The sequence below is a fragment of the Mercenaria mercenaria genome, chromosome 2 (assembly GCF_021730395.1).
Source record: "Mercenaria mercenaria strain notata chromosome 2, MADL_Memer_1, whole genome shotgun sequence".
In the NCBI taxonomy this organism is placed as follows: domain Eukaryota; kingdom Metazoa; phylum Mollusca; class Bivalvia; order Venerida; family Veneridae; genus Mercenaria; species Mercenaria mercenaria.
This window is the reverse complement of record NC_069362.1, coordinates 4,326,818-4,347,362: the sequence shown is the minus strand read 5'-3', so window position 1 is coordinate 4,347,362 and position 20,545 is coordinate 4,326,818. Positions and strand designations below refer to the sequence as shown.

At 33.8% G+C, this 20,545-nt stretch overlaps 1 protein-coding gene across 4 annotated transcripts in view; it reads left to right on the top strand.

Annotated features, from left to right (window-relative positions):
• The window catches only part of LOC123563040 (voltage-dependent calcium channel gamma-5 subunit-like), a 59,004-nt gene that overhangs the window by 16,836 nt on the left and 21,623 nt on the right, over window positions 1-20,545 (top strand). Inside the window, exon 1 of one of the 4 annotated variants that reach the window (XM_053528675.1) lies at window positions 18,421-18,658. The exons of the other annotated variants lie outside the window; for them this stretch is intronic. The gene's annotated coding sequence lies outside the window, so the exon portion shown is untranslated. Of the gene's footprint in view, window positions 1-18,420; window positions 18,659-20,545 lie in introns of those variants that run through there. 4 annotated transcript variants of the gene reach the window in all.

Here is a 20,545-nt window from a genome sequence, read left to right as displayed (position 1 = left end):
AGATCTAAGTCAGAAATGTTTACTAACGGTTGCTGTTTAAATAGCAAAGGATTTCATTTAACTTTCCGTGAGTAACACCTGGTAGGATGCGCATTTTTCGTATGATGACGTGAGAATTGTAGTGATGATTCTAGTATGTAGCTTTTAGGTTAATAAAGTTATTCACAACTGAAATGAACCGATTGTATATAGCTTCATGTTGGACATGAATTGTTTCTCATCCGTTTTATAAGCTCATGCAAAGACAACTGGTTAGCCAAGTTGCGTTCTTTATAGATTTTATGCACTGTATTTTGAGCAAAATTTCTCGTATGCTGTTTTGACTATTTTGCATATATATGACGTGAATGTATTGCATATGTTCATATTAATGAATGCATGTGGTTGCAAAGATATCAATAACATGGTATATTATGAATTTCTTAATTTTATCTGTAACAAATAAATAAACATTTGTTTTATTTATGGAATAGTGTCAAACGTCTACAGCTTGTCTCTAACTTAATTTTGGTAACTTTTATAAATATAAAAACGTAAACAACGTCCGGGGAGAAAATGCTTGCGTGCCCGATAACATAGATAAGGAATAAATGATGCTAAGTAGACTTTTTGAAAATAAAAAGACAATTGAGCCGTGCCATGAGAAAACCAACATAGTGGCTTTGCGACCAGCATGGATCCAGTCCAGCCTGCGCATCCGCGCAGTCTGGTCATGATCCATGCTGTTCGCTAACAGTTTTTCTAATTGCAATAGGCTTTGAAAGCGAAAAGCATGGATCCTGACCAGACTGCGCGGATGCGCAGGCTGGTCTGGATCCATGATGTTCGCAAAGCCACTATGTTGGTTTTCTCATGGCACGGTTCCATTAACCTTTGGTTTTCAGAAGATACATCTCGATGCATCTTCCTGCTTTGCAGCATTATTCTGCGCCTTATTAAGGTCATCCAATTAAGGCGCAGCCCTCGTGAAATTATTTGTACGACGTATTACCGCCTGAATGTATAAATAGTCTTAAAACACGGTTTTGCCTTAAATTATTTCGATTCTAATATGCCCTTAATCTAAAACAGTAGATAAAATATAGTAGTGCTCTTTCTTGGTCGCAACAAAAACATTGACGTCATTTTAGCGTAAGAGCGTTTAACAGAGAAACAGCATATTAGAATGGAGATTAGTCATTAGATTATTCATCTGTAGTAACACATTTGCTAAATTCCTTACAGAGTACATTATGTTGTGTGTTTACAAATTAATATTTTGCGATTATTGAAACCGAAAAAGTAATAATTATTGTGTTTTGTGAAAGTATAGGAATTATCAGCAAATCTCGCATGTTCTATACATAGAAGGGAAAACTGTAGTTTTGTTTTTCTGCAACTAATCTGGTTATAGTAATGCTATATTCCTTAGAGTACATTATGTTGTGTGTTTACAAATTAATATTTTGCGATTATTGAAACCGAAAAAGTAATAATTATTGTGTTTTGTGAAAGTATAGGAATTATCAGCAAATCTCGCATGTTCTATACATAGAAGGGAAAATTGTAGTTTTGTTTTTCTGCAACTAATTTGGTTATAGTAATGCATTTTACTTGCATTATAAACTTTTATGAGTATTATACGAGTAACATACTCATAAATGTTTATAATGCAAGTAAAATGATCAGGTTGATATTTTGCAGACATTGGATGGATTATATTTACGATTTAATAATTATACCAGATGCTCTTGTTTCCAATTCATGACCGAACATATCGATTCTGCACAATTTTCCTGAATTTATTCCGATGATTTTACACATTTAAACAGGACCATATACGCAAATACTCAATGTCAATACAGAAAACAGACACGACAAAGGGTCCAGATGAACTAATAGTTACGAAAGTTTAACTCGATCTGTACAGTTTAACTGTTTCTGGGTTCATTAATGATGCAGTTTTATTTGTTTAATTTTCGATGCGTTTATATTGTTGAAATTTCAAACTGATGTATGTGACGGCAAAATTAATTTATTCATGTAGTTTCCAAATTGTCAAATACAAGTGACAGTAGAACTCTGACACTACAACTCTTATCTGAAGTATGGCAAACACTATGTTATAATATACAAACTGGGCCATGCATAGACAACGTTATAATTTACAGGAGACAAAATGTATTAATTCAAAATCCAGAAAATCTCCTTGCCTTGTTCTGAACAATACACTATGCAAATAAATCAGTTATAAAAAGAACTAAAACAGAACATCTGTGCAGTCTAGATAGCAAAACATTGCTTTTCTTTCTGAGTTTGTTTTTTGTTGAACGAATAGGGTGGAATAATGAATAGTTTCATACAGTCTAAATGTAAGGACACAGAAAAAGGTAGAAGGTGTTGATTTTCATACAACAAATACACACATGTATATATTGTCTTGTTATAAGACTTCGTCAGAATAATAGATTCGTGCTGATTTTTCAAAATTACCATCGGAAAATATATGTATCTTCATGAAACTAAATACATATCAATTTCATTGCAGTGTTAAAAGAGATCATCTATATGTCAAGATCAGGGGCTGTATTCATAAAGCAGCTTAAGTATAAGTTTGTGGTGATTTCAGCTTAAGTCTAAGTAAAAAATTTAAGTCCTATTCAAAAAACAGCTTAAACTTAAGATACGTAAGAAATGACTTAAGTCAGAAAACAAGATAGCGTTGTGAGTACGATTAAAGTGTTGTTTTTCATATAAAAGCACTTTAACCATAATTGTGCATGTTGTATCTGTCTGAAATTAATATTGCTTTTTTATGTTTTCGTCCACAATAAAAGCCAAGAATTACTTATTAAGTTGTTTTATGAGTAACAAATATACTTCAGTAGAATAAATTTCTTACCTAAGTAATACTTAAGTAATAATCAATTTCTTTTACTTATACTTAAGATTCTTTTTGAATACAGCCCCTGGTTATCAAATTTGACATATTTGATAAATGTAGAAGATTTAAGAAAATAAGTTTCCGAAAGAAACGATTTAAGCTTACGAACTGACAAATCTGACCAGCCCTTTCCGTCAAATTTCTTTGAAAACAGGATCAGTGAGTTTACAAAGGAAAAAAAACTGACAACGCATCAAAGCGTCTAATAATCAGCAAGGGAACGTAAATGTGTAATTTTCCTTGCAAAAAAAATAGTCTTATTGTGTTGTATCAAAGAAAGAAACACTGAACACATATCAGCTTTATTTCATTTGAGGTTGCACTGTTATTTTAAGGTAGTTCTGCACGTTTGATAAACCGGAAGTAATGGCGCAAGACCATTTATCCGTAAAACGTAGAATAACGTCTGGACTCTTCGTACGGAAATAAAAATCATTTTATGAACTAATGGCGACTGGTGAGTAAATTTAAAAGAACTGCAACGTTACTGTGTTTCTAAAGTTTTAATATGATATAAAAAAAAACATCTGAGACAATAAATGATTCCAAAAAAATGTCTTAAAATTGGCTTGAAAGTCATGGATTTCTTTAATCATGGGCAAATATCTCAAACACACGCACGCGGTTTTATATATTTTATTCACCATGTTATAGGTCATATGTTAATTTACGACTGTGGGAAGTCTAATTTAAATCTACAATGAGAAAAAATGATATTCGTGAAAATGATATCAAAATGTGATTTTCACATAGAGTCCCATTATAAAAATTTGTGCGAGTTCATTCTTTTTTTTTTTTAAATAAGTCTAGCAAAAAATCTAGCACACGACACTGCTTTTTTATTTGCCGACTTTTCTAAGTATATTTTGAAAAATCAGGTTTTAATCAAATTGTAGAAGAAAATATCATAACGTACAGAACTACCTGTTTTGCAAGTAAAATGATTGCGACTAAGTGAATGATTTCAGAAATGCTTTGTATCACCAATCCAATGCGTAAAAAAACACTATCAAACAGTAAGCATGGTAAACGTTAGTCAGACTGAGTGTAAATCTGATCATGTCGGTGTGTTACAGAAAGTCTTTAAGGAAAGTTTGCTGGTACAATATAGCCAATAAACTTTAGTTCATAAAAAGAAACGATGTGTAAGTTTGTTCAAAATTTAATTTCATGCTTTTGCTATGCTAGATAGCTATTGAATGTTTTTTCTTCTTCCTGTGATAAAATGCATGCATGGTCTTATTGATGATCAACCATATACAGTAATATTTCTGGGAGAATTCAATAAACATTATATGATTTCATTCCATCAAACGGCGCCACTGTTGCACCAATACTCGTTTAAAATAACACATATTTCTGTACACGATAAAATGGTAAATCCCGGTTTAGTAGTAACCGCTTGGGAATATAATGTGTTGAGACAGAGGACCGACATGCGCAATTGAAATAGAACTTGATATTTAATATCCAAACAAAAACAGTGCACATATTACTGCAGTGCTATTTCTGCTTTATATATTTCACAGTTTTACTTTCTTTTATGCATTACTTAATTAATCATATGATGAACAGTTTTAGGTTACAAATGTATAAATAATTTCTGAATTGACGAAATTGTCAACTAACTAGCCGAACGGCAATGTTAGGTATGTTGGGTAAGTAAACAGTCTTCTAACATGTCAACCATTAATCTTAACCAAAACAAGAAACAGTAAAACAAACTTTTGAGGATTTTATATCTAATATTTAATGCGAAAAGAGGAAATATAGAAGGTTTGAATGTTCGATTGCGTTCGATTTCGATACAACTCAAAGTTTAGATATATCCTCTTCCAGTGTACAATATATAAACAAAGCTTGTACGTATGAAATAAAACTAAACCAAACATCTGTATTTGAAAAACGTATAGCTTAATGGTTATCTAGATTATATGTATACATTTGTTACAACATCTCTTCGTATCTAAGTGATTATTAGTACAATGAACGTTTTACATACATCTAAATAAAAGATTAGATTCTTTGTTCTTATGTAACTGAATCGGAAATAGAAGATAATAACCATATAATATTCATAGAGTTTTGTAATGTAGATCGCAGGGTGATATCGTACAGACACTGAATGGATTATTTAATGCAATAATAATCCCAGATGTCCCTTTTCCAAATTTATGACTGGATCTATTGATTCTTATAAATCCAACGGAATTTATCCCTTCTGTATTTTTTTAGACATTTGCACACTATGTTTATTGAAAAACAATAGCATATTGCGACAAACATGATATTTTGAAAACGAGTCTACTCTATTTACGACAAGATCAATGACGGTAATATCTTTGTATAATGTACAAATAGACCACTATTATTGCTTCTAACTGAGATGCACTTGTTCATGTAACATTGTGTATAAGGATTGCAAATATCACAGAAACATCTGCATTAAGTGATACACAGTACTTTAAATTCAAACACTCGTAGTTTGATAAGAAACTATTATCATACTTAAAGCAGATTTGAGCCGTGCCATGGGAAAACCAACATGGTCGAACAGCATGGATACACAGACCAGCTGCGCATCGCGCAGCTGTTTAGGATCCATACTGTTGTAACGTTTCTAATTTCAATGGCTTTGAAAGCGAACAGAGGATCCGACAGACGCGCGTGGCAGGCTGTTGATCCATGCTGGTCGCAAACCACTATGTGTTTCATGCACGTCATTTTATTTCAAATAGCCCTCAATTTGAACTCCCATAGAATATATTGATGCACTATAATAACAAGAACCTGATAAATGCCTTTAAGGTGGTTTTATTTTCGGCTTTGTGTTTTACATGTAAGTGTCCTTGTTGTTATTGATTAGAAGCAAACTTTGGATCCGGGCCTTGGGGTTAAGGTCGCTGATTACGAATTTTCCCCTCACCTTACGAAAACCTGTTTGGTATAGATAATTTGCTAATGTGTGGATGACATCTAGCGAAGGTTCTCTCAAGTCGCCTGCCTGCATCTGCAAACTTACCAGAGTTCTACGGTGGGTCTTTATTACAATGAAAACCTGATCCCCGTTTTATAACCTGAATTATGTATGTGAGATTGTCTTCCCCTTTTTATGGTGGAGGAAGACCCTAGATGCCCCTCCAGTACCAATGACCTTCCGGTTGTAAGCTGGATGGCTTCCTGTCATGAAGAATGTTACGTTGGTGAGGGGCAAGTAATTTGAAGTCAGCGATCTTAAGCACTCGGCAACGGAAGTCCTTTGAATGCTTACAGGTTGAATATACCGTAGCATCCTCTGTGATGACAAAGGTGGTAGATGTATCTCAGTCAATGGTAACTTTTACTGTAACTGAATATGTAAGATCTTTACAATTAGTAATATGTCTGCTTTGTAGCATATTTAAAATAATCTGATTTGGTTCGAATGGGGATTATATGGGTTTATATGGCAATGAAATGCAATTCAGCTATATAAATGCGTCGTAACAGTAGTCAGAAATAATGTATAAGACTGTTTGCGCTACAGTACTGGTTATGTTTGATTTCTTAAAACCGTAGTCACAGTAGTGTTTTTGAAAACAAGAGCCCGCATGTATATGTTTGCAATTGTGTGAGACATTGTTTATTAAACGATCATAAATATATGTGTTAGTTAGTCGTTTGACCTAAACTATCGCAAACACACACTGTGGAGCAAGAAAACGCCTTTGGAAGTAGATTTTGTTTCAAACTTCAAAATCACGATTTGCAGAACAAAATGTAAATCTTCTCTGCGACTCAATGAGTAAGACAGTGGAATTGAATTACGGAAGAAAGTGTACCTATACGAACAATGTGTGAGAATTTCGCTGTCTAGGAAATACAGCGTCATAATTATGTCTGTTTCACTTGAGCAAATACTTATTGAATAAAATGGATTAAAATAATTCCCTTATAGAACGGTGTTTGACTCTTTGTTATTGCCAGAAGACTGCTTTTACAAAAGTTGGAAGGAAAATTGCAATACCTGCGTAATTTTCACCTTATGTTCATTTCTTGTGTCCCATGTGGCTTTGGTATGTTCTAAGAACCAAATAATGACCCGTTAATGTGTTGTAGTATTCCTTGATATCACGTTATTTTCATGTCAGGTTTCGTATAAAAACTGACTATTACGAACTAATATTTCATTTCGTTTCTATGAGATATGCATTAACATTTATAGTTACTGTTGTTAAGGAGAATTTATTTAAACACCAGTGTATGTCATCAAATGAACTTACGTCAAATTACAGATATTCATAATGCGAAAATGAAATGGTACAGGAATCGCATTCGATATTTCGTCTACAGAGAACATTAAAAGCGGAAAACGATTATCGATAAAAATACCACTTTAATAGCTTTACAGAATTGATTTAGAAACATTTCAATTTAATATTCATAATTATTTAAAACAGGACTCGCTGTTTTTATATTTCCTTGTCATTTGGGTTCACGACGTTCATTCATTTTTTGTTTGTTTTAGAATCCCCTTATTCCGGTCCTGCGGGGATGGGGTGGGGTTGAAGGTGTTGCATTCCATTACCTCTCATGACTTAGTCAAACACAGTCTACTATTACTTTGCGTTCTATGCTTCTAAAGAGTGTTCTTATATATATTACTGACATGTCTCAATACATATTTAGAGAGCAGCTGTTCATTGCAGAAAATGTAGTATCTTTGACCTACTCATCAAACGTACTCTGCGTTATTTAGAAACAAAGCCGCGGCTTGTACTGTATGTGTACAGTTGTGTTGCAGATTATTTTACGTAGTGTGTTTTAATATAGAAATTTAACAACTGTACACGCTTAATTGCTTGTGGTTGTCAACGTATAACGTCATAGTATCAAAATAATTCTCTTTTTTTTTCGATTTAAACGCCTTGTGGTGATACTGAATAAGTTTTCCGTCAGAATGAAAATAAATATAAACCGCTTTTGATCATTCGTTTTCATAAACCATATCCATTTGAAAAAAAAACAACAACTTAATTTGGATTATTTGACAATATGCTAATACAATTTACACATTGTGGCAGAATTCAGTAAACGTTGTGGTCAGAGAAAATATAGGTCATTTAAGCTGACAGGATATTTTCGTGATATCTTTTATCAATCAAATTCAGTTAGCACGTAAAGAAAGAAATAGATGTCGTGACGCCTTAGGGCGTTCAATAATCAGTAGAAAGTAGAAGGCAAGACGTTTTTGCGCCGATTTAGATGACATAAAAGTAGAGTGTGTTTCTAAAGGCATAAACACTAAAACGTTAGTATTATTAAAGCTACTTGAATACTTATACTTTTTATAGAAGTCCCCTGAAGTATAATGATCTTAGTTGTGAAAACAATTGTGCGTATATGATTCTTCAAAGATTTAGTGCATCACTGCTTTACATCGACCTAATTATGTCACTGGATTTCAAACTTGAGTATATACAAAACAAATAAATCGCATGCCCGCTACGTTTAGACTATGGACAACTTACATGACCATGCCCGTTACATGTCTATGAGAAGTGTACATTTCAGAATCGGTATGTTTCTGAAACCTTGTTGAAATAGATTATATATTTCATATGTAGACAACTAGATGTACATATCAAGTGATTTAAGCCGGATTAGTCTAAAATGGTCATTACTGAGATAATCATGAAAACATTTTATTCAAAAGTCGTTTATGTAGAACGTATTATTATCGAAATAATTAAATCTACCGTTAAAGTTTAATCACACAATGCAACACACCAAAAGGAAACTAAACTAGATAATATTATTAAATCATATCTCTACAAGCGGTCTAACATTGGTTTTTACTCAGATATAAGTAGTCTCAAGTTGGGTTTGATATGCATGTGCATTAAGTGTAGTTGCATAAATATAAACAATGCAATGTACTTTATACGCAAAAGGAAATAATACGATTTTAACTAGACGGCGATTTATATCTTATACTGAAAGTTTTATTTTCTTTCTTTCACATTGTTATAGATCTCCAAAATTAAAGTGTCAAGCAATGGCTGATGTTTAAAATGAAAATTCAATTAGCATCAAATAGAAAAGTGGAAACTCCACAGGTCACTCAACATGGCAAAAACGAAAATGTTGCAGGCTCGGTTTCATTGAGCCTGTTCGTGGACGGTAGTGAGAATGCATGCTACCGTCCACGCCCACTAGCCCCGGATTGAGCAGAACTCAACATTTACACATGCTACAAGTACAAAAGAAAGTTTAGAGACATTCGCAGCGGTGTACATGGAACTTTTAATGTGTAATTCCATGAAAAGTGGCGTATGGTCCCCCAGATGTCCAAAACGAGAAAACAATAGGTAAAACTAAATAAGTGAAATTTAGAAAGGGGATATGAGGTTATAGAGTCTGCATATCACAGAAACTGCCAAGAAACAAAATTAAAAAGCATTAAAAAGCACGGCTTTTCCCATAATAACTACCATCAGGATGTGCGTATTTCGTATGATGACTTGACATATGTAACAAATTGTAACATCGGTTTGAAGTTTATAGATCCCTTTGTAAATGAAATGCATCAGATGTACATAGAGATTCACAAAAACACAACTGGACTGTAACTGGTTTCGCATTTGTTTTATAAGGTGCCAACTTATGCCAAGACTGCGGACTAGCCTCTTTTTCGCTCTTAACAGAATCGCTTGAGCAAAATGTCTCTTACTTGAAATGTATTGCATAAATAAATTTGGTGTTGCAAAGATAAACATGGTGCATTACGAACTATGTTGTAATAAATACAAAACTGTGAATTTATTTATGGAACATTGTTGAAGCTCTACGGGTTATTGTCTTTCTAAAATTATATTTAATTGCATTTACACTTTACCAAAATAATACGTGAACACCGTCTGGGGAGAAAATGTTTGCGTGTTCGACAAAATAGACAAGAAGAATTGGTGGCTTAGCTGATATTTCTTATTTTAAAGTAAAATGATGGTGACACAAATTCTGGGAGTAATAATTATTTTGATCGATCTTTGCTAAAACTTCAAACACAACCTTGTCTTGTCATTTAAGACAAGTCTTTGTTTTATGATGAAGCGGTATTGTTTACCCTAAGACGACATACATCCATGCATATAATTAAGGGATAGGAAATATACTTTGCAACTGTTAAGAAAGAAAACTGGAGAGAGCAAGATGTTGACTGAAATCCCGTTGTATAAAGATTTGTTTCATACTTAATAAATCAAGAGCATTTACGCCCATAGAAACATGACATGTACTGAGCTAACAATACTGTTTAAGTAACTTGTGTACTAAAATATAATAATGTTTACCCTCTTGCTGTTATGTAACCGCTTAATTTTCAATATTTCTCCAATCTCCAATTGCTATTCATGTTGAAAGCCTTTAAAACGGCATTTCGTCTTATACCTTTCTGCATTTCTACTAGCATTAATACATGTTCTCTGCAAGTAACTGTCGCAAAAGAACAAGAAGAGGAAAAGTTTGACAAAAAGCCTTCCGTTTTCACTAGATACATTTTAACAACAATCAGAACCAACATCCTACTTTGAAGAAGTATGCTCTACCTATTGAAGTTACCTGGTGGACAAAAAAATCTGTCGAGTTAAACAGAAAACACTTTAGTCTTTAAACACCTCAGATGTCAAAAACGAACGTTCGTGAAGTTTTATGACATCTGTACTTAAATAGTTACTGTTTATTTTAATAAACTATGAATAAAGAAGGATTAGATTTCGACGTATAATCCCCAAAAATCTCACATTTATGTATTTGTTTCTTATGCATTTACAAACTAATACAGAGCTTTATCTTTATGGTATTGATAATAACCGAACAATGTAATTATCTTTTGAGAAACCATAGAACTCCTGAGTAAATGTCACGATTTCTATTCATCTAAAGGAAATTTTGTTGTTTTCCTGCAACTAAATTGGTTATCATAAAACATACAGGAATAATGTTCATAAATGTTTATAATGCAAGTAAAATGATTAAGATATATTTTTACAGACTTTAGATTGATTATATTATGCCATTTTATAACACCAAATGAACAAAATGCACTTGTTTCCAATTTATGATCGTACACATTGACTTTGAACAATTCCCCTGAATTTATCAATTTTGAAGATTTTACATATTTAAACAAACCATGTACGCATGCATTCAATGTCATTGAAGGGAGGGAGGGGCCAAGTGGTTAAGGTCACTGACTTCAAATCGCATGTCCCGCACCGATGTGGGTTCACTCGGGGCGTTGAATTATTCATGTGAGGAAGCCATCCAGCTGGCAAACGAAAAGTCGGTGGTTTTACTTGGGTGCCCGCCCGTTATGAAATAATCCACGGATGGGCATCTGGAGTCTTACTCCATCATCAAAGCTGGAAAGTAGCTATATGACCTGACATTTTTATAAGCAAAGCTAAACCTAACAAAACAAACAAACAAACATTGCAGAAAGAAGTTGCAATAAAGGATCCAACGAAATAGGTCAAAAGACCAATATCAAGGCAGTTCTTTCCAATAGGACTATTAGGATTGTCTATATTATGCAGTAGTCCACCTGTACCGTCAGACACAATAAGAAACTATATTGTATTTTCCAACTCCATATGGACCTATAATCTAAATAAATACACTTTCACGAAGTTTCCTTTACCAAAAATCTTACCAAGTCTATAAAATAACATTCACATAAAAGTCAGGATTTGATTAACATTGTCGCAGATTGCTATGCAATTTTAAATACAATCAGTTAAAAAGGTCCTTTGGAAGCATAGAATGCAACCAAGTAGAATAGCAGCAGCCTCGGTTTGATTTAGTCTGTTGATGAGAGATAATCTAATGAGAGGAACTCTATTACACATTTATTGAATGGACTCCATGATCCCAATGGACCAGATAATAAAACAACACTGAATCCAGGTACGGGGAGTCTTTTTACAGTCCCTACAAGGGACTGAAAGATTGTTGTTGTGATAGTTAATAAAATCTGTAAAGCCACTTCTGGAGTCAGATATTTGCTTATAACTGTATGATCATGGACATTTTTTTAATTTTAAGAAAACGCGGAGATATCAGCATCATCCTCGGAAATCATTTTGTGGGATAGGGGTTTAACGTCAAACAGACACATTTATAAGTCACAAGGCGACTTTCTATCTTTAACGGTGGCGGAAGAACCTGGTGCCTCCGTGCATTATTATACCACGGGTGGGCAGCTAGGTAGAACTTTCCGTAAACCAGCTTTATGGCTTCCTCACATGAAGAATTCAACGCCCCTAGAGTAAGTCTTGAACCCATATCGGTGAGGGGCAAGTGATTTAAAGACAGTGACTTTATTTATGTCTGTGTAAAACCAAATACATACGAGGAGTGTTCGATATGAATTGCTTATTGTCCTGTAGCTCGATATCCACGTGGGGCACGATAAAAACCAATACCTACCTGTATAGGGTTATTCAATACCTACACAGCGGTGTATAAATGTACATGTTAGACTAAGTGTAAGACATACAATTTGCCATTTGGATACACGCAATCATTGACCACTGTAGTAAAAATGGTTGGTAGAAGCGTCGACAAGAAAGATGAAATACGGGCTTACATCAAAGCTCGCTCAAAACTTGGTTGTTCTTTGAAGCAGCTGATGACTGAACTTTCTACTGCTTATGGACCTTCTTGTGTGTCTTATGACACAGTTCGGCGGTGGAAAAAGAAATTTGAGTCTGGTGTAGTCCATCAAAAATGCACCGAAATCAGGTAGGCCAAAATCTGCATCTCGTAAAGAAATCGTTTCCAAAATAAAGGAAATCATTGAAGGAGATGCCAGATTTACAGATCGTGATATTGCACGAAAGGTAGGCATATCACTATCAACGGTTCACCTTATTTTGAAGAAGCATTTGAAAGTCAGAAAGATTTCTGCTAGATGGGTGCCACATCTGTTGACTGATGAGCAAAAGAGGCAACGGTTAAAGTGGCCAAAAAGCTGCTTCAAATGTTTCCAAAATATGACAAAAAGCAGTTTGCCAATGTCGTCACAGGTGATGAAACCTGGGTCCATTATTTTGAGCCCGTCAGAAAGGTTAGCAATAAGATTTGGGCCACTAAACACAGCAAACGCCCAATAATTGCCAAACGTTCTTTGAGTGCAAAGAAGGTTTTGTATGCAATCTTCTTCTCTGGTGAAGGAGTCGCAATAAAAGTGCCGGTGAAAAAGGGCAAAAGCATCACCGTAAGGTACTACAAAGACGTAGAACTGAAGAAACTGAAAAAGTATTATCAGAAACGACGCCCTGCCACTGGTTTTAAACATGTCCGTCTTCTACATGACAATGCCCCACTCATACCTCCGCTATAGTTACGGCGGTTTGAAGAAAGAAAAAGTAACTGTTTTGCCTCACCCCCGTATTCCCAGACCTTGCCCGTGTAATTTCTTTGTGTTTCCGAAATTGAAATCATTCCTTGCTGGCGGAAATACCAGTCCCGACAGGCACTTGGATCTGCCATTCATCAGTACCTTATTACTGTGCCTTAATCAGCGTACCGTGACGCCTTCAAGAAGTGGATACATCGGCTGAAACTTTGCATTTCTAGCCACGGGGAATACTTCGAGGGCATGAAATGAGCCCTTTTGGGCTAACTTGAAATTTGAAGTCTCCAGATAGAAATAAGCAATTCATTTCGAACATCCCTCGTATCAGTTTCATTACAAAAATTAATGTTTAAAAAGATCGTCTGTATATCAAGATCTTTTTATCAAATTTCACGGGGATTCTTTGACATTTTGATAAATGTATAAATGAGTTACCGCAGAAATGAAAACATTCAAGCCTACGACCTGACAAACCTGCGTTACAGTTTCTTAAACATGATCAGTTAATCTTTAAAGAAGTAACTGTTATAAGGCATCAAAATCAATATCACCAAGGAACGTGAAAGCTTCACTTTCCTTGAGAAAAGACATCTTACTGTTTTGATTCAAATACTGAACAAGAAGCACTAAACTCATAATTATGTGCTTTATATGTTCATTTGAGGTAGCGGTTGCACTTTTATTTTAATAATAAAAATATGTGAACTCTTAGTCCTGAAGTCCTTGCTATAAGATATTTTTTTTCGAATAAAATAATTACGATTAAAAAAATGATTTCAGAAATGCTCTGTAGCACGGACCTAATGAGTAAAAGTCTATCAAACAGTAACAGTAACTTTGTGTCGGTGTACTTTTGCTAATGTCAGTGTGTTAAAGAAAATTTTGCCATGAAGCCAATTCATCAAGACAAATGTGCCCATTTAATACGCCCAGTATATTCTTAATGCTTCGGTTGGGTTAGATAATTATGAAATTGTATTTACTTAGATAACATGTACGCATGACCTTATTTACAGATCGATCATATAAAAGTAATATTTCTGAGAGAATTTAATCAACATGAAATGATTTCATTCAATCAAACGGCGACACTGTTGCACCAATACGCTCTTTAAATAACATTGTTAAATCATATTTCCGACAAGCGCGCTTGAAGTAAATGTATATTACGAATGTTTTATTCAAAACGCAAAACATACATGAAAATGTGCAGAAATATTAAGAGCATATATATATTACACCAAAGCGAAAAGAATAAAGTTATTACTAAACTGCTATTTCCATCATATATTTCAGTTCTGTTACCTCTTTCACAATACTTTATTGATCAATTGTGCATATTCTTTCAGTTAATATCTCTGATTTGACAAACTCGTAATCTAATTGCTGCTGTAGGAATCGTGTACGTTCTTACCTAGCGGCACAACGCATACTTTCCATTGGCAACGTCAGGCCAAACGCACTTTTTTCGTAGGAGGACGTTTCTTATATAAGCAACTGCAGCTAATCTAGAGATAATATCTGGCTTTTGGGGTTACATAAATTGAGAGAAACTGAAATGTAAAGTCTCTATAAAGTTTTATCGATAAAAACACAGTTGGGCTGTAAACATTTTCACATGTTTTATATAAGATGCCGACTAGACTACCTAGTTTGGTTTCGTTTTCTGTAATAACGCGCTATTCTTTGAAACATTTTTCTGTTATCCTTTCCATTTTTACAAGTAACGAAAATTATCAGTTAAAAGGGCCGTACATTTAAAAAAAAATGTGTGAGAGTTATGGTTCTTGATCTCCTTATTGATCTATAAAAACAGGTTTACATAGTTTCAAAGAAATAGCTGTTTATGTATTTATGAAAATATATCTAAGACATAAAAAGGGTAACGATTCTGACAGACTATATACAAGTGTTATGGTTCTTGGTCTTCTTATTTACTTATACTTATACTAATAATGACAAACAAGTCTGAAAAGTTTCAAAGTTACTCCTCATATAGTATTCAAGTAAAACGGAAGAAAATTTGAATTTTAAAATGGGTCATAATTCAGACAAAATGATCGTGAGAAGTTTGGTTCTTGGCCTACTTCTTCTGATGATGATATTGATTTAAGATTAAGCTCTTATAGTGTTTAAGGAACAGTGAACCTGAACACAAATCTTATCCAACGACGGCAGTAAGGTTCAAGTGACGACCATACCTCGTAGATTTGTTAAAAAGGCAGAGTAAACAAAATGTGAAACACTGTATCTGCAGTCTACTCTTGACTGTCGCCAAAACTTTCAGTTGTTGTCTCTCTTTAATACTTATTTTGCATAATCATTCTTTCAAATGCAAAAACGTTTAGTTCGTTCAGGTTTTAAACGCATTAGTTCACCATCATCTGATTGGAGCCGTTATGCTTCTAAAAGATGACCGAGCGGCGGAATAGCTTTGTTTGGTAAACAAAACAGCCTTCCATCACGTCAGTCATTCATCTTGACTAAATCAAGAAACAGTATCATATACTTACACTTGCATTTCCAGATAATTATTTAATATCAACTGCAAAAAGCGGAAATGTAGAAGGACTGAATGATCTATTTTACTTTTTATATCCATACAACTCAAAGCTTAGATATATATTCCTGCTCGAGTTCGTTTTGGTGTTTGCTTATATTATAATACACATTTTATCATTGGTACGAAATAAAATAGAACGAAGCAGCTGCATTTAAGAAACCTGTAGTTTAATGGATATCTACATATATGCTTACATCTGTTACAGGCAAATGCACAGAAAATTCAATGTTATACATACATCTAAATAGAATAAAACATGTTTTTCTTCTCGTGCAACTGAATGGGTAATAGAAATATATATATTGTTTAACGGAAGGTGATATTTCACAGACACTGAAAGGCTGATCTAACTTTAAAGGCAAACATAGTCCCAGATGCCCCTTTGTTCCAAGTTTATGAGCTGGTCCATTGATTCTCAACATTTCACCGGAATTTTAGCCATTTGCACGCCTATGGTTATTGAAAGACAATGGCAAATGGAGATCAGTATGATCTGATTAAAATGTTATGCAGTCTACCTCTAATGTATTAATAACAATTGAAATAATGGTAATATCTTTTGATAATGTATAAATAGAGCTACATAATAATAACACCATCACTGATAGTTACGGAGATGCACTTGTTCATTTGACTTTGAGATTAAGGTTAACATCTGCATTAAGTGATACACGGTATAACAATTTCAGACAAAATTGTTAAATTAGTTGTAGTGTGATTAAAAAAAAACAAAGATTTTTTTTTTCAGGACGTACTCATTCAGTCTTAAACTCGCTAATTGAAAGACGAAATATTAACTCCTGAAAAGAATCTAATAAATAATTACCTTTCTGAGGAAAGACTTGTTGTAAATAGCATACAACTTCAGTTTCTAAAAAAGTCAGCTTTTAGCCACGGTAGTCTTACTATATCTACATTGTTGAACCAGGTGTTTTTGATTTTAGGCTCTGTGTTTTGTCCTTTTCTGTTGTTTAGATGCAACTATGGGATATAGGCCTTGTGGTTAAGGTTGCTGATTAGGAAGTATTTTCCCTTCACAAAAACCTGCGTGGTACATATTATTGGCTGATGTCTGGAGGTTCTGTTAAGTCGCCTGCCTTCTTCTGCAAAATTCTATTACAAATAAAGCATGACGTATGTTTTGCCACGTTAAGTGTGTCTGTAATATCCAAGATGACTAGACAATAAATGCATTTGAAGGTCGAATATACAGGAGGAGCCACTGTGATGAAACAGCTTTTACTCCAGAGTCCGTTGTGGAATCTCTAACTGATCAGTTTGTTATGCGTCTACTTTGTAGCATATTCAGTGATATTCTTATTTGGTTTATAGGGATTAATAAGGGTTTGTAAATTAAAGAAAGTAATTTCGTTGCTGGTTATTTACCAAAATGCATAGCTTATTTACGTGTTTTCCTAGTTATGAAAAAAAATCACGTCTTTATGTGAATTTTATTATTTGATGATTGTGTATAATCATTCTGGAGCAGTTCATCAGCGTATAGTTTTCCTCTTTAAGGCATTCAACAATCCTCACAGTACGTATATGTCAAATCATCTAATAGTATGCAAAATAATACTAAACTATATCTACTTCATGTTTGTCACAGTTATCCTGTCTACAGATGGTATATAATTACCATTTTTAGACATCGTTTACATGTTGATTTACCAATTGCGTAACATTGCTATTAATACGTCTAACATGTCTAAAATTTCTCATTTCGGGTTGATACGCAAGTACATCGTCGCCTAAATCAGATAGTGCGTTTAGAGTCATTCATGATATAAAAATATATGTTATACATATAAAGCGCTGAATTCGACTTAAATGAGCTATAAACTGGTGTCTTTGAAATTATTATTGCAAGCCCCGTTAAAGACACATTCCACAGATATATTTCACTTTTACGCTGCGATATGTCTTGCAATTAGCTTAGAGCTATTTGAACCTCTATATTTTGTTTCATTCTATTTTGTTTTGTTTCATCACATGCTGAGCAATTTTCTTTCAACACATGTAGAGTTTAAATTTTAGCATTATTATAGGAAAGTATATCATACCATATTTGTATTGAACAAGCGGTAGACAGCACACTACGACACATGCTAAAATGTCCGCGTTTTTTCTCACCTTTTAGCTTTCACCAAAATGAAATTGCGGATAAACTTTTCAGTAAAACTGCCCAGGTTTTTAAACATCAAGAGAGAATAATTAGCATCTGCAACTTCTTTCCATTATATTTTCAAGAAGACTATGACCAAAATAATTCATTGATTCTGAAGTCGTTTTCGTAAAAATAAAACAAGATAGTTGCTCTTTACAAGAATAAGGCGACGATATAACTAGACATTGTTTCGTTGTGTTACCAATACATACTTGATCTTGTCTAACAGTAAGAGACACCATTGAGTGACGCTTGATGAAAAGACTGCATTGATACGTCGCATCGTTTCAGGATAGTAAGTGATTTGTCAAACGATTGCCGCTAGATATTTCCAATACAATACTCTGAATAAGACTGTCGATTTACGATAGATGTTTATTTGACTGTTTGAATGTCATTGTGCTGAACTTCCGTAATAAAAGCAGGATAAAGCCCACACACATGTGAAGCGGGAGGAAAGGTAGCTTTGGTGACATTTTGTGAGAATATGGAGTTATACTGAAATAAATTCTACATTTTCTTATTGATGCACAGACACATGGTAACGAATTGTAAAAACACGAGCGGAAACAAATGCATTTAGATATTTTCTGAATACGAAACAAGGTATTTCTGAGTATTTTTGTTTTGATTTCAGTGTAAATTAGTCAAAATTATTGTTTGTTTGTTTCTTAATAAGTCACCCGTTGCACAAACAGCTGATATTTTGATTTATAACTTTAAGTAATTGTTAATGCTGGTTCATGTTCATGAAAAAATGGCAAAATATTTCATTGTGGAAAACATGTAGTACGTGATAAAATATATGTAAGTGCAATTAGTCATAGAATTATTATAGTTCTTTTGTTGTATCTATTGAATCATACTGGATGTAGAAAAATGATGATAAAAATGTACATCTGTTGAGTAAGAGAGATATAATTTATTATTTTCACAATATTTTAATCTTTAAAAAGTGATGCTGAACATTCCAAAGAACTGGACTAAGACATACATAAGTAGTTAACTTTATTTCTGACTAAATATCATATGATTTACTGTAATGTAAAAAAAGAAGATTTAAAAATGGAAAAAAAATAAAAGTTTTTTACTTGGAATTTCTGGTTAAATTCTGACATATATAATTGAACTTTGCAGAATACGCACAGCACAACAAGCCAAACGAACAATGGATAAACAAATATTAAGTCTATAAATAAGATTAAAAAGGTATAGAATTGATTTGCTTATAAAGTATCACCTTTTTTTATTAAGAATTATGTAAAAAAATTGATTTTGTCAAAAATTATATGACATCCCTATCAGGGTATCTTCACTGTCTTTTATTTATCAAAAGTGTAACTTTATGTCCAATTACAACGAACTACAAAGTTTAAACAATAAATACTTAAAGAAAAGAAAAACGACAGAAAGTAAGTAAGTGAATGAGAACAAGAAGAAGAAAATCGCTATCTTTGCAAGTACATTTTAAATGGTGCGCGCAGCATGTATATTATACAATCAAAGCATTCGTGTTAGTTTTTAATTTGGCCAAAACTATACATGAAAACAGTACAAGAAAAATGTGTGTGGGAATTGTAATTTGTATAACAAAATTTAATAACTGAAAACTTTTGTACGACTCAAGAGTGTAAGATAGTGGAATTTGATTTGCTCGAGGAAAGCGCACACATTTAAGCTGTTTAGAAATTCACCGTCATCATGATGTCTGTAACACTTGGGCAAGTTCTTGAGTTCTGCTCAACCCGGACTAGAGGACGTGGAAGATTGCTTGCATTTCCACTACAGTAAATGTCCATGAAGAGGCTCAGTCAAACTGAGCTTGAATCAGTTTCGTTTATATCGTGTTGGGCGACCTGTGGTTTTCCGCCTTTTTATTTTATCATCACAACAGCGTTGTTTGAGAGCGTAAAAAGTTTCCCCGCACTGGAGGCTTACAGAGCTGTTATAGTTTGATCTTTTCAGATCGTTAAGCACGACATTTATGTTGTATTAGTGTACTGTTTAATTGTTCAGCTTAGAAAATTTCAGCTTGGGTGACTCCAATACTCACGCTTTAAAAGCTTTTGATATTGTTTAGTCACCCCTTGGATATGGTGTCTGCTTTTTAATTTTGTCTTTTGACTGTTTCTGTGATATGCAGGCCACACAGATCCCCTCTCTAAATTCTAGTTTGTTTGGTTCTGCCTTTTATTTTCTCATTTAGGGCAAAACCATTATTTTTCTAGGTACCAAACGCCGGTTTTTCGTGGAATTGCACTCTGTGTGTCATTGAAGGTTCCATATGCAGCGCCGTATGAATACATTTACGGATGTCTTTGAATAAGTTTCTGGTACTTAAAACATGTGTAAATATTGAGTTCTGCTCAATTCGGGGCTAGAGGGCGAGGACGGTAGCTTGCTTTTCCACTATCTTCCATGAACCGGTGCTTTTCTGTTTTTTTTTTTATCTTATTGAATTAAATTAATTAAAATATCTTCCTTTAGCATAGT